Below are 13,929 nucleotides of genomic sequence, written 5' to 3' on the forward strand. Positions count from 1 at the left end.
TTTTTTTTGACAGAGTCTCACTCTGTTGCCCAGGCAGGAGTGCCATGGTGTCAGCCTAGCTCACAGCAACCTCAAACTCCTGGGCTCAAGTGATCCTCCTGCCTCAGCCTCCCGAATAGCTGGGACTACAGGTATGCACCACCATGCCCAGCTAATTTTTCCTATATAGTTTTAATTGTCCAGCTAAGTTCCTTCTATTTTTAGTAGAGATGGGGGTCTCCCTGTTGCTCAGGCTGGTCTAGAACTCCTGACCTTGAGTGATCCTCCTGCCTTGGCCTCTCAGAGTGCTAGGATTACAGGCACGAGCCACTTCACCTGGCCCAAAAATGGGGTAGATTTTGATGCCCTGTCAATTTTTTAAACTGTTGTTGGTGTATTCAAGTTTTTAATTTTTTCTTATATCAACTGTGGCATCCTAAAATATTTTCTAGAAATGTATCCATTTCATCTTTATTTTAAATTTACTAGTGTATGTTATTCGTAATATCTTTACGATTATTAAATCTCAGTTATATCCCTAGTTACTGTGGGATGGCAGGTGTGGAAAGCAAGGGATGGGGCTGCGCTGTCTTGACTCAGAGTCTTCCTGGACTTGAGAAGGGAACTCGACAGCCCACGGTGACGCCCAGACATCACAGTGAAGACGCCCAGAGCCACCTGGTCACCGGGCAGCGAGTGTCCTCCCCACCACCACCACGAGGACAGTGGCTGGGACACGGAGCAGACCCTCAAGCCGGGATATCTCACTCGCCCTCACATCACCCTGAGAGGCAGGGACGGTGATGACCCCACCAGCCAGTGCAGGAGCCAGAGGTGCGGGGCGGGGTCACCCGGACAGGGGCGTCATAGACGCGTCAACGCGAGTCTTGGAAACAGACATTCAGGCTTTCAAGTGACTCCCGTGAAGTCTGTGGTGACCGGCAGTAGGCCATGACACTCCCCTCCCCGAAATCGCAATAAGGCAGGATACTTTTATTTTCCTTTTTTTTTTTTTTAAATCTTTACCAATTTGAAAAGAGATAAATTATTTTACCATCGTAATTTTCATTTCTTTGATTTGCTCACTGGAACTTGTATTGCTTCTTTCGTAAACTACCCATGTGTGTTATGAGCTGATTTTTTTACTAGGGTTTGTAAATATCAGTTTCTAAGAACTTCTAAAATACTGGAATTGACGACGTCTAGGCAGCCGAGGAAGATGGCAGTCACCTCACCTCGAATCCCATACACGGTCCAACACGTGATGGAAAACAGTGAGGACAACTGAAACTGCACAACCCAGCCTTCCTCATCACGAGAAAACAGAAAGTACGACCAGCTTCAAATTACGCATAAGCAGAAAAATCAACATCAAATCCCAATGAGTTTAAAATGATTGTTATAAGAGAAACAAAGGGGAGAATGCCTCCTCCAGAAACTAGAGAAAGAAGAGCCAATTAAATCTAACATAAGAAGAAGAAAAATTAAAAATGAGTGAAAAATCGATGAAAATGGTTTAGAACAAATAAAAGATCAACAAAGGCAAAATTTGATTCTTAGAAAAGATCAATAAATGTGATAATCTGCTAGCAAGACTCATCAGGTAAAAAACACATTATTGACACCAGGAGTTTAAAAGGGTACATCCTTACAGATCCCACGAATATTAAAATGATGATAAAGAAATATTAAGAATGATATTTAATAAACAATTTAAATAAAATGGGAAATTCCTTAAAAGACACAAATTAATAAAAGTGATGTAAAAACTAGAAGATCTAAGTAGCCTAATATCTATTAAACAAATTGAATTTCTGTTTTACTTTATTCTTTTTTTTTTTTTTTTTTTTTTTTAGAAACAGAGTCTTGCTCTGTCCCCCAGGCTGGAGTGCGGCGGAGTGATCACAGCTCACAGTAGCCTCCAACTCCTGGTCTCAAGGGATCCTCCTCCCTCAGCCCCCCAAGCAGCTGGGACTACAGGCATGAGCCACCACACCTCGCCAAGTTTTGGCTTTTTTATAGAGACAGGTCTCGCTACGTTGTTCAAGCTGGTCTCAGACTCCTCCTGCCTCAGCCTCCCAGAGTACTGAGATTACAGGCCTGAGTCACCACACGGGGCCCAAAGAGCTACAAGTAGAACTAACATTCAATCCAGCAATCCCATTACTGGGAATCTACAAAGGAAAAAAAGACATTCTATAATAAAGACATCTGCACTCAAACGTCCATAGCAGCACAATTCACAATTGCAAAGATGTGGAAACAACCCAAGTGTCCATCAACACATGAGTGGATTAATAAAATGTGGTATATGTATGACATGGAGTACTACTCAGCCACAAAAAATGTGATCTAGTGCCTCTTGTATTATCCTGGATAGAGCTGGAGCCCTTTCTACTAAGTGAAGTAGCACAAGAATGGAAAAACAAGCACCACATGTACTCACCATCAAATTGGTACTAACTGACCAACACTTATGTGCACACATAGTAATAACATTCATCAGGTGCCGGGCAGATGAGAGGGGGGAGGAGGGATAGGTATATTCAAACCTAATGGGTGCGGTGTGCACTGTCTGGGGATGGACATGCTTGAAGCTCTGATTCAGGTAGGGCAAAGGCAATATATATAACCTAAACATTTGTACCCCCATAATATGCTGAAATAAAAATAAATAAATAATAAAAATTCAGTTGCAGAGATCTCAAAACACCACCAGCTTGGCTGGCTTGGGGTATACAGAATGAATGAATGTGCTTGTTCTTATTCTTCCCACTTAAATGTGTATTAAATTAAATTTCTATTTGACGCCCCACCCAAAAAAAACTGTCTTTACAAAGAAAACTTCAGGCCCAGATCAAAAAACATAAAATACCTAGCAATAAATCTAATAAAAGATGTGCAAGACCTGAATATCGAGAACTATGAGACATCACTGAGACAAAACTTAAAATAAATGAAGAGATATACACTCTTCTGTCATAGAAGAAAATTTTAAAAAGAAAAATAAAAAAAGAAAGAAAACAAAAATAAATGAAGAGATATATGATGTTCCTGGATTGAAACACTCAGTACAGTTAAAATGTCCAATCACTCTAATCCATAGATATAATGCAATCCCAATCATAATCATAGTGGGATTTTTTTTTGCAGAAATTGATAATCTGATTCTACAATTTGTCTCGAAATGCAGAAGACATAGTCTTGCTAAAGAACAAAATGATAGAACTTATACCAACCGACGTCATGATTTACTACAAGGCATGGTAACCAGGCAAGGCGGTGTCAGAGTGAACAAACTGATCACCCTTCAAGGCACTACCAGGTCAGCTCAGTGGGCAAAGGAAAGTCTTAAGCAACATAGCTGCTCATCTGACTGGAAAATATGAACCCTGACTCCTATCTCATTCTACACTCAAAAATTAATTTTATGCCGAAATAAAAAAAAAGTAAAAAAAAAATTAATTTTAGATATATAATAGACCTAAACATAAAACCCAGAACCACCACACTTCTATTAATTAGAAGAAAACCCAGGAAAATATCTTCATGAGCTTGGGGTTCGTAGATTTGGATGATAGAAAAACACTAACCCTTAAAGAAAAAACTTGATAAATAGAGCTTCATTTAAAAATACCAGTACAAGCCGGGCGCGGTAGCTCACGCCTGTAATCCTAGCACTCTGGGAGGCTGAGGTGGGCGGATTGCTCGAGGTCAGGAGTTCGAAACCAGCCTGAGCAAGAGCAAGACCCCGTCTCTACTATAAATAGAAAGAAATTAATTGGCCAACTAATATATATAGAAAATTAGCCAGGCATGGTGGCGCATGCCTGTAGTCCCAGTTACTCGGGAGGCTGAGGCAGAAGGATTGCTTGAGGCCAGGAGTTTGAGGTTGCTGTGAGCTAGGCTGACACCACGGCACTCACTCTAGCCTGGTCAACAAGCAAGACTCTGTCTCAAAAAAAAAAAAAAAAAAAAATACCAGTACAGGCTGGGCACAGTGGCTCACACCTATGATCCTAGCACTCTGAGAGGCTGAGGCGGGAGGATCGCTTCAGGTCAGGAGTTTGAGACCAGCCTGAGCAAAAGCAAGACCCCCATCTCTACCAAAAATAGAAAAATTAGTCGTGCGCGGTAGCATGCACCTGTAGTTCCAGCTACTCAAGAGGCTGAGGCAGGAGGATCGCCTGAGCCCAGGAGTTTGAGGTTGCTGTGAGCTATGATGATGCCACAGCACTCTAGCCCAGGCAACAGGGGAGTCTCTGTCCCCCCCCCAAAAGGAAAACTAAAACCACAGTAAGATACCATTTCACACATACTAGGATGGTCACACTCAAAAACACTGACAACACTAAAGATTGGTAAGGACCAGAGCACAGCCGGAAGGAATGTAAACTGCTACAATCACTTTGGAAAACTGTTCTGCGGTTCGTCAGAAAGCCACAGCCTGGAGCTCCACTCTCAGTGGTGACCCGAGTGAAGTGGGTGCCCAGGAAAGACCTGGACAAGGATGTACACGTGGCCTCGTTAATAATAATCAGAAACTGGAAACAACTAACACGTCCATCAAGTGGAGAACAAGTGAGTGACCTGCAGAGAAGCCACACAACGAAACGCTACTACTCAGTTGTAAAAACCCAGCTAATATCATCCAGAAACATGGATGAATCTCAAAGACAGCTTGTTAAATAAAAGAACCCAGACATAAATGTACAGATTTAAGAGTCTATTTATATGAAATCTAAGGACAGGCCAAATTCATCTCCAGCAACAAAGAAGTGATGGAATAAAACAGGGAGAGAGACCTCGGTACAAACAAAGCTGAAAACCTCGAGTCTATATATTTTCCTAGGAAAATTTATCAAAACTGACCCCATTACAGGTAGAAAGCATAAAAGATCAGTTTCTGTAGAAGAAACAGAGAAAGTTATCAAGGAACGACCCCACAGAAACGCACCAGGCCCAGATGGTCTGACACGGGTTCCACCAGATCCCATGAAAGTCAGGCAACATCACGCCCGTGAATCGCTCCAGAACACAGACAGCGAAGGAGGATTTCTGATTCTCTACAGAAGCACAACACTGACGCTTGACTCTGACACGGAGAGTACCATAAAGAGGAAAATCACAGACCGGTGTCACCTGTGAATATTGTTGCAAATGCAGCAAATAAAGTATTAACCAATAGATTCTAATTTCGCATTAAGAAAATAATACACCAATGACCAAGTGGATTTAATCCAGGAATGCAGGGTTGGTTCGACATGAGGAAATCCATTAATGTAATGTGCCATATTTATTAATATAGATCCAAGGAGAAAAATCTTACAGTTATCTCCACAAACGGTGAAAAATCTTATGTCATCTTCACAGATAGTGACAACAAAATTCAACACTTATCCCTGATATGAACGCTCACAAAAATAGGAATTGTTGGATACTTTCTTAACATGATAACATGTTTGTGTGTCTGTCCGTGAGTGTGGGTGTGTGTGTGGGGGGGGCATGTCTTATACCTAAGGAAGCAGGTCAATGGGGAAACATTCAAAGTTCTCTAGTAAGATCGAGAAACAAGGCACGATGCCCACTGTTGCCACGCCAGGGAATGTGCCCCAAGCGTGGCCTGCCACGTGGTTTTATAATCGAAGTTTTACTAGAACGCAGCCGTACCCACTCACTTAGCTATTGTCTACGGCCACTTCTGTGCTGTAACAGCAATGCTGAGTAGTCGGGACAGAGACAGTGTGGCCCAAAAAGCCTGAAATATTCATCATCTGGCCCTTTAAAGACACAGTTTGCTGCCCCCTGCCCTGTAGTATTTAATAGGGTACTAGAAGTATCAACCGATGCAATTAGACCCGAAAAATCAACAGGAGGCATAACAACTGGGGGGAAAGTAAAACTATTTTCAGATGGTACAACAGTATATCTAGAAAATCCTAGAGAATCAATGACATCAAGAGAACTCAGTAAGAAATTAACATATAGCTATAAATAACTTTTTTTTTCTTTTGTAAGACAGGGTCTCACCCTGTTACCCAGGCTGGAGTGCAGTGCCATCATCACAGCTCACTGCAGCCTCGAACTCCTGGGCTCAGGTGATCCTCCTGCCTCAGCCTCCTGAGTAGCTGGGACTATACAGGCACCACCACGTCCAGCTAATTTTTTAAAGAATTTTTTGTAGAGAAGGGGTCTTGCCATGTTGCCCAGGCTGGTCTTGCACTCCTGGCCTCAAGTGATCCTCCCACCTCAGCCTCCCAAAGTGCTGGAATTACAGGCATGAACCACTATACCCGGCCTTAAATAATCTTTATATACTAGAAAATGACCGAGTCAGAGTACATAATGGTAAATAAAACCCTATTTACAAAAACTAAAGTAGTCATAAATAAACTTAACGAGAAGTATGCAAAACCTACGTGAAAAAAAATCTTTAAAACAGGTAAGGAGACAAAAAACCATGTTTTGACAAATGGAAAGACATGCCCTGATCTTGGACAAGATGAATCGACCTGAAGACGCCCAGTCTTCCTGAGTGAATTTATCAGCCAATTGCCACACTAATAAACGCGCAGCATCCAGACTTTTCATGGAGCTGGGAAGTTGATATTAAATGTGGAAAACAAACATGCAATGATAGCTACAAAAACGCCAAAAAAAAAAAAAAAAAAAAGACGGGGAGAGGGTCGGTCTGGTCCAACAGTACCGGGCACGGCTGCTGTCCACGCGTCTGCTTTGCAGAGTTGTCTGTCTAGCACTTTGCCGTGTTTCAGTGCGGTCGCTCTCCTGCTGCTCCGAGGTGTGGCCTCCTCGCGTACCTTAAATACGGACCCTTCACCAGGTGTGTGGTTAGCAAATGTCCCTCCCAGATGTCCTCTCCTCCTCTGCCGTGAAGAAGCTTCTCAGTTTGGTGCGACGCATCCGTCCACTTTGCTTTTGCTGTTCCTTCCTTTTTTTTGGAGACAGAGTCTCGCTCTGTCACCCAGGATAGAGTGCCGTGGCGTCAGCCTCGCTCACAGCAACCTCAAACTCCTGGGCTCAAGTGATCCTCCTGCCTCAGCCTCCCGAGTAGCTGGACTACATGCGCCATCATGCCTGGCTAATTTTTTCTCTATATATTAGTTGGCCAATTAATTTGTTTCTATTTATAGTAGAGACGGGGTCTCGCTCTTGCTCAGGCTGGTTTTGAACTCCTGACCTGGAGCGATTCCCCCTGCCTCGGCCTCCAGGCGTGAACCACCACGCCCGGCCTCTGTTCCTTCATCTGTAAGGTGAGCAACATTCCGCTGTGCACACGCCTGCACACGCCGCCGTGGAGGGCCTCTCGGGCTGCTCCCCGCCTGCGTCTGGTGAGTGACACCCCCACGGCGCGGCTGTACGAGGAAGACGTGAGTTTTCAGGGAAGAAAGCACCTGAGCTGAGGACGGAGATTCATTCCGACACCCTGTGCCCTTCCCTTCGACCCTCGCCTGGGACAAAAGCAGATCCGAGGCCCCGGACGAAGTCTGGGAGCCGCCGTCTCCCACGGAAGACGCGTGTCTGCACCCCTTCCCGCCTGCACCCGCAGGGCAGGGGCATGGCGGGTGGGCAAGGCCCTGGCGCTGCTGACGGAGGGACAATGGGCCGAACCACCCTCCCCACGAGTGACGGGGCACAGCCGGGGCGACAGGACCTCCAGCCCAGCACCGGGCACCCACAGGGCTTGGCGGACGAGGCCATCTCTGCGGTGCTCGCTCCACCGCCGGCACCCCGCAGCCGTGTCCGCCGCGCCTACAGGCTGGCCCAGGCCAGCTGTCCCTTCAGGGGCCCGTGGCTGCCCCTGTCCCGGGACGGGACGCAGGCAGAGGTGGGTGGGATGGTGCCGGGGCACAGAGGGGGTGCCGGAAAAGGAGGCATCGGTGTGAAGGTCAACGCGCTCTCTCGAGGACCTGAGTTGCGGAGTGAGACTCGCGGTGGCAGGTGCCATGGGGCACAGGTGACACCAGAAGGGAAGGTGGCCCGAGTGAGGCGTGTGTGCCTCTGGCTGCCGTGTGTCCTCTGCCGTGTGTCAATCCGCTGCGAGCGGGTTGAGCCGCCAGCGCCCGCCACAGCTTTTCCCAATTCAGCAGCTGCCACATACCGAGCGTGTCCTGCTAATAATAGCTCAAAGACCAAAGAAATTTTCGGGGCTTGAGCATATAAAATGCCTTCTTAAAAAAGATTTTATGAGATTAGTCACAACCGAAAACAACCTTAATTTTAACTCACAAGGCAAAAAAAAAAAAATTTTTTTTAAGAAAACCATAAACTGCCGTTTGCAGAGTCATATGGATTCAATATCGGACCCGCTCTGGGGTCCAGGGCCGTCACGCCAAACACGCTCGCACATGTGGGACCGGCTTCCAAGTGCACGTCTTGGACGTTTGTTTGTTTTCTCTCCCTCTCTCTTTTTAATCCTACAAAAATTTTTTTGTTTTTTAAAAACAGGGTACATGGAAAATGAGATCACTTTTTCGAGTGGAAAAAAGGGATTTGGCTCTAAGGTTCAGGCTGCACTTTTTTGAGGGGGGAAAATCGCATATTATCCTATCGTCCTATTACTGACAGTCACGCACGGCCGTACCTGCAGCTCAGCGGGAACCCGGGGGCTGCACGGGCAGGAACAGCCGAACCCACCCACGCCCCGCCAGCCAAACCAGGGTCCCTCCCCGCGGCCCTCGGCAAGGCCCAGGGGAAACGTCCCGAGAAAGCTGGGGCTTCCTTTGGCAGACCCTTTAAATATCCTGATCTCTCCCAGCTCCCCCGCAGGAAAAATGCCCAGCAAGTACTTCAAAGGTTATTTTCGTCAGGGTCATGGCAGAGGGGGGAAAAAAAAAAAGAGGGAAAAAGGAACAAGTCTAAACAGTGCCTCTCATTGCTCCTCCTTGGAATAAAGGGAAGCATTGGGCTCCCCTGAGAGCCGTTGCCGCGGCGACGGAGCAACACCACAAAGCCCAGTCACGCGAGCGAGCACCACGGGGCAGGCGCGGGCAGCGGCCCGGCCCTCTGGAGCCGGATCACTCGCGCTGCCCGTGGGTTGCGTGCGAGGCAGCCAGCACGCTCGCCGGGGGGCTGTTTATAGATCCCACAAACAGTCAGCTGGGCCGGACTTCCCCCACGGAGCAGCCGCGGCTCTTGGAAGCCGCCGTCCAAGGACGCGGCTGGTTTGCCAGACGTGAGGCAGGTGCGCCCCGGGCCGGGACAGCAGGCCAGGGCGGGGGGCGTCCCTCATGCCCAGCCCAGCCCTGCAGGGGTGAGCCCGGGACTGGACACAGAACACGAGTCCAAACCCGCCGCCCAGTGTCCACCGTCCTTCCCTCGAGGAAGCTGCTACTCCAAACCACTGGAGGCATTCAACACGCCTCACCGCAGAGCACATAACGTTCAGTCGGAAGGTTTCACCCAGTGCTCCCTTTACAGCTGTGTGACCTTGGCAAGTCAATTAACCTCTCTGGGCCTCGGTTTCCTCATATGAAAAATGGAATGGGCTGAGTGTGGTGGCTCACGCCTGTAACCCTAAGCACTCTGGGAGGCCAAGGTCGGAGGATCGTTTGAGCTCAGGAGTTCGAGACCAGCCTGAGCAAGAGTGAGACCCTGTCTCTACTAAAAGAATAGAAAGAAATTAGCTGGACAACTAAAAAAATATACATATATAGAAAAAAATTAGCCGGGCATGGTGGCGCATGCCTGTACTCCCAGCTACTTGGGAGGCTGAGGCAGGAGGATCACTCAAGCCCAGGAGTTTGAGGTGCTGTGAGTCAGGCTGATGCCACGGCACTCTAGCCCGGGCAACAGAGTGAGACTCTGTCTCAAAAAAAAATTATAAAAAAGAAAAATGCAATGGCAGCAGGGGCCGCCCATGAGAAAGAGATGCGTGAAGCGGGAGCTGCATCGCGGCTGCGGGGGAGGCGTGAGCCCCAGGCGGCCCTCCCTGGGTGGGTCCTCATAGCGCAGCGGGCAGGGGCCACCCGGCGCTCTGCTTTCCGACGAAGGCTCACGGCCCCCCAGAACCGGCCCAGCCCAGCACCGGCCTCACATTCCTCACAGGCACCAGCTCTGCCGGGGCTCACGGATTGCTGAGTGGCAACCCAGCGCCCCACTTCCTGATGCTTGGCAGACTGAGCACAAGGAGTGAGTGCGTGGGATTCGCACTCACAGCATGTGGCGCCTGGAGCACAGTGCCGCATGGACGGTCCTCCCGCCAGGTCCTCTTCCGGCTGAGGTCACCTGCTGGCCCTGCTGTGACCCAGGTTTCCCAAGGGCAGGGCCTGGATGCAGGTGTCCGATCCCAGCCGAGCCCAGGGCAGAGGAGAGGCTCAGCAACATGGCTGAGAGGACCCGGTGTGCCAATTGCAGGCGACCAGGGGTGGTGAACGCCCAAGGGTGCAGGTCGGGGAGGAGGGTGCAGGTCCGGGAGGAGGGTGTAGGTCCGGGAGGAGGGTGCAGGTCGGGGGGGAGGGTGCAGGTCGGGGAGGAGGGTGCAGGTCGGGGGCTGAGAGTGCAGGTCAGGGAGGAGGGTGCAGGTCGGGGATGAGGGTGCAGGTCCGGGATGAGGGTACAGGTGGGGGATGAGGGTGCAGGTGGGGATGAGGGTGCAGGTCGGGGATGAGGGTGCAGGTGGGGGATGAGGGTGCAGGTGGGGAGATGAGGGTGCAGGTGGGGGATGAGGGTGCAGGTGGGGAATGAGGGTGCAGGTGGGGGATGAGGGTGCAGGTGGGGGATGAGGATGCAGGTGGGTGATGAGGGTGGAGGTGGGGGGATGAGGATGCAGGTCGGGGATGAGGGTGCAGGTGGGGGATGAGGGTACAGGTGGGGGATGAGGGTGCAGGTGGGGAATGAGGGTGCAGGTGGGAGGATGAGGGTGCAGGTCGGGGATGAGGGTGCAGGTGGGGATGAGGGTGCAGGTCGGGGATGAGGGTGCAGGTGGGGGATGAGGGTGCAGGTGGGGGATGAGGGTGCAGGTGGGAGGATGAGGGTGCAGGTCGGGGATGAGGGTGCAGGTGGGGGATGAGGGTGCAGGTGGGGGATGAGGGTGCAGGTGGGGAGATGAGGGTACAGGTGGGGGATGAGGGTGCAGGTGGGGAATGAGGGTGCAGGTTGGGGATGAGGGTGCAGGTTGGGGATGAGGGTGCAGGTGGGGATGAGGGTGCAGGTCGGGGATGAGGGTGCAGGTCGGGGATGAGGGTGCAGGTGGGGATGAGGGTGCAGGTCGGGGATGAGGGTGCAGGTGGGGATGAGGGTGCAGGTCGGGGATGAGGGTGCAGGTGGGGGATGAGGGTGCAGGTGGGGGATGAGGGTGCAGGTCGGGGATGAGGGTGCAGGTGGGGGATGAGGGTGCAGGTGGGAGAATGAGGGTGCAGGTCGGGGATGAGGGTGCAGGTGGGGGATGAGGGTGCAGGTGGGGGATGAGGGTGCAGGTGGGGAGATGAGGGTACAGGTGGGGGATGAGGGTGCAGGTGGGGAATGAGGGTGCAGGTTGGGGATGAGGGTGCAGGTTGGGGATGAGGGTGCAGGTGGGGAGATGAGGGTACAGGTGGGGGATGAGGGTGCAGGTGGGGAATGAGGGTCAGGTGGGGGATGAGGGTGCAGGTGGGGAATGAGGGTACAGGTGGGGGGATGAGGGTGCAGGTGGGGGATGAGGATGCAGGTGGGGGATGAGGGTGCAGGTGGGGGATGAGGGTGCAGGTGGGGGATGAGGGTGCAGGTGGGGGATGAGGGTGCAGGTGGGGAGATGAGGGTACATGTGGTGAATGAGGGTGCAGGTGGGGAGATGAGGGTACAGGTGGGGGATGAGGGTGCAGGTGGGGGATGAGAGTGTAGGTGGGGGATGAGGGTGCAGGTGGGGGATGAGGGTACAGGTGGGGAATGAGGGTACATGTGGGGAATGAGGGTACAGGTGGGGGATGAGGGTGCAGCTGGGGGATGAGGGTGCAGGTGCGGGGATGAGGGTACAGGTGGGGGATGAGGGTGCAGGTGGGGGATGAGGGTACATGTGGGGAATGAGGGTACAGGTGGGGAGATGAGGGTATAGGTGGGGGATGAGGGTGCAGGTGGGGGATGAGGGTGCAGGTGGGGGATGAGGGTGCAGGTCGGGGATGAGGGTGCAGGTGGGGAATGAGGATACAGGTGGGGGATGAGGGTGCAGGTGGGGAATGAGGGTACAGGTGGGGAGATGAGGGTGCAGGTGGGGGATGAGGGTGCAGGTGGGGAATGAGGGTGCAGGTGGGCGATGAGGGTGCAGGTCGGGGATGAGGGTGCAGGTGGGGAATGAGGGTACAGGTGGGGAGATGAGGGTACAGGTGGGGGATGAGGGTGCAGGTGGGGAATGAGGGTACAGGTGGGGAGATGAGGGTACAGGTGGGGGATGAGGGTGCAGGTGGGGAATGAGGGTGTAGGTGGGGGATGAGGGTGCAGGTCGGGGATGAGGGTGCAGGTGGGGAATGAGGGTACAGGTGGGGGGATGAGGGTGCAGGTGGGGGATGAGGGTGCAGGTGGGGGATGAGGGTACAGGTGGGGGGATGAGGGTGCAGGTGGGGGATGAGGGTGCAGGTGGGGGATGAGGGTGCAGGTGGGGAGATGAGGGTACAGGTGGGGGGATGAGGGTGCAGGTGGGGGATGAGGGTGCAGGTGCGGGGATGAGGGTGCAGGTGGGGAATGAGGGTGCAGGTGGGGGATCAGGGTGCAGGTGGGGGGAGGAGGGTGCAGGTGGGGAATGAGGGTGCAGGTGGGGGATCAGGGTGCAGGTGGGGGATCAGGGTGCAGGTGGGGGGAGGAGGGTGTAGGTGGGAGGAGGAGGGTGCAGGCCGTGGGCGGAGGTTCACAGGGATCCAGGGTGATGGTCAGTCGAGAGGACATGGTGGCCTGGGGCTGGGAACTGGGCTTCTCCATCGTGTCCACTCTCAGGCCAGGGCAGCATCACCCCTTCCTGGTGAACCTCCAGGTACATGTGTATTTTTATCTGTTGAACCCCAGAAATAAAAGACACTTCAAAGGAGTTTGGTGGGGCAGACCCAGCGGTTCCGACCAAAGGCAGTAAAACGTGGATCTCTCCGTGCAGAAAGGCCCAGGTGGGAAGAGAAGCGGCAGCCTGGGAGGCACAGCCGGGTGTCTCAGCCTGCTCCTCGGAGCGTCCCAGGTGAGCTGGTGGTGAGAGCCACGCCAGCCACGCCAGCCACGCAGGGTCCGAGGGGCTGTGTCCCCCACCCCGTCACACAAAGGTGGGAACAGCGGTGGCTGTGGGACACTGACCCCATGCCACTGAGTCCACGACTGCCGGGCTGCGTGTGGGGGACAGGGGCGTCCCAGAGCCAGTCTGCCCCGGTCCTGGCCTCGCCACGGCAGCTGGGCCCTGCCCGCTGGCTCTGCCCGGCCTCCTGCACACAGATTTCCTGTGTCCCTTGTCTGTACCCAGGGACACGTCACCTGGGTTTACACCTGCTCTTCCTGGCCTGGTTTCCTGGGGCTCCCGGGCCCTAACCCACGTACCACCTGGAGCCACCAGCGTCCCCAAAGTCCCGGAGGACGGGCTCCGGTGCCCTCAGCTCCACCCCACGCCCGACACACGGTCCCTGTCCCAACAGGCCTCTCATGAGCCCGGCCAGCACGGCCAAGGGGCCGAGGGGCTTCCAGCAACTTCTCGCCGTGTGACAGCCCAGCCCAGAAGGCGGGTTCAGGTCTCTCTTTGGAGGAACAGCCCGAGGCTGAAGAGTCTCCCCACTTGTTAGAGTTCAAGTTCCTGGGGGCTCCATGGGAATCTGTAGTGGCCTTTCCAGAGACCATATGTGGCTTGGGGTATCCCGGCACGGAGGGCTGTTCTCACTGCTGTTTCCTGAGGCCCCGAGTGGCCATGGGACTCAGGACAACCCCAGGACGGGGGCCTGTGTGGGGTCAGAGAACGGGAGAAATTCCCTCATCTGGGCTGGGAGGTCGGCA

At 52.4% G+C, this 13,929-nt stretch overlaps 1 protein-coding gene across 1 annotated transcript in view; it reads right to left on the bottom strand.

Moving 5' to 3' along the window:
* AHRR (aryl hydrocarbon receptor repressor) overlaps positions 1-13,929 on the bottom strand; it is an 81,063-nt gene that overhangs the window by 23,845 nt on the left and 43,289 nt on the right. The window lies entirely within an intron of this gene.

This window comes from Microcebus murinus, chromosome 11 (genome assembly GCF_040939455.1).
Source record: "Microcebus murinus isolate Inina chromosome 11, M.murinus_Inina_mat1.0, whole genome shotgun sequence".
In the NCBI taxonomy this organism is placed as follows: domain Eukaryota; kingdom Metazoa; phylum Chordata; class Mammalia; order Primates; family Cheirogaleidae; genus Microcebus; species Microcebus murinus.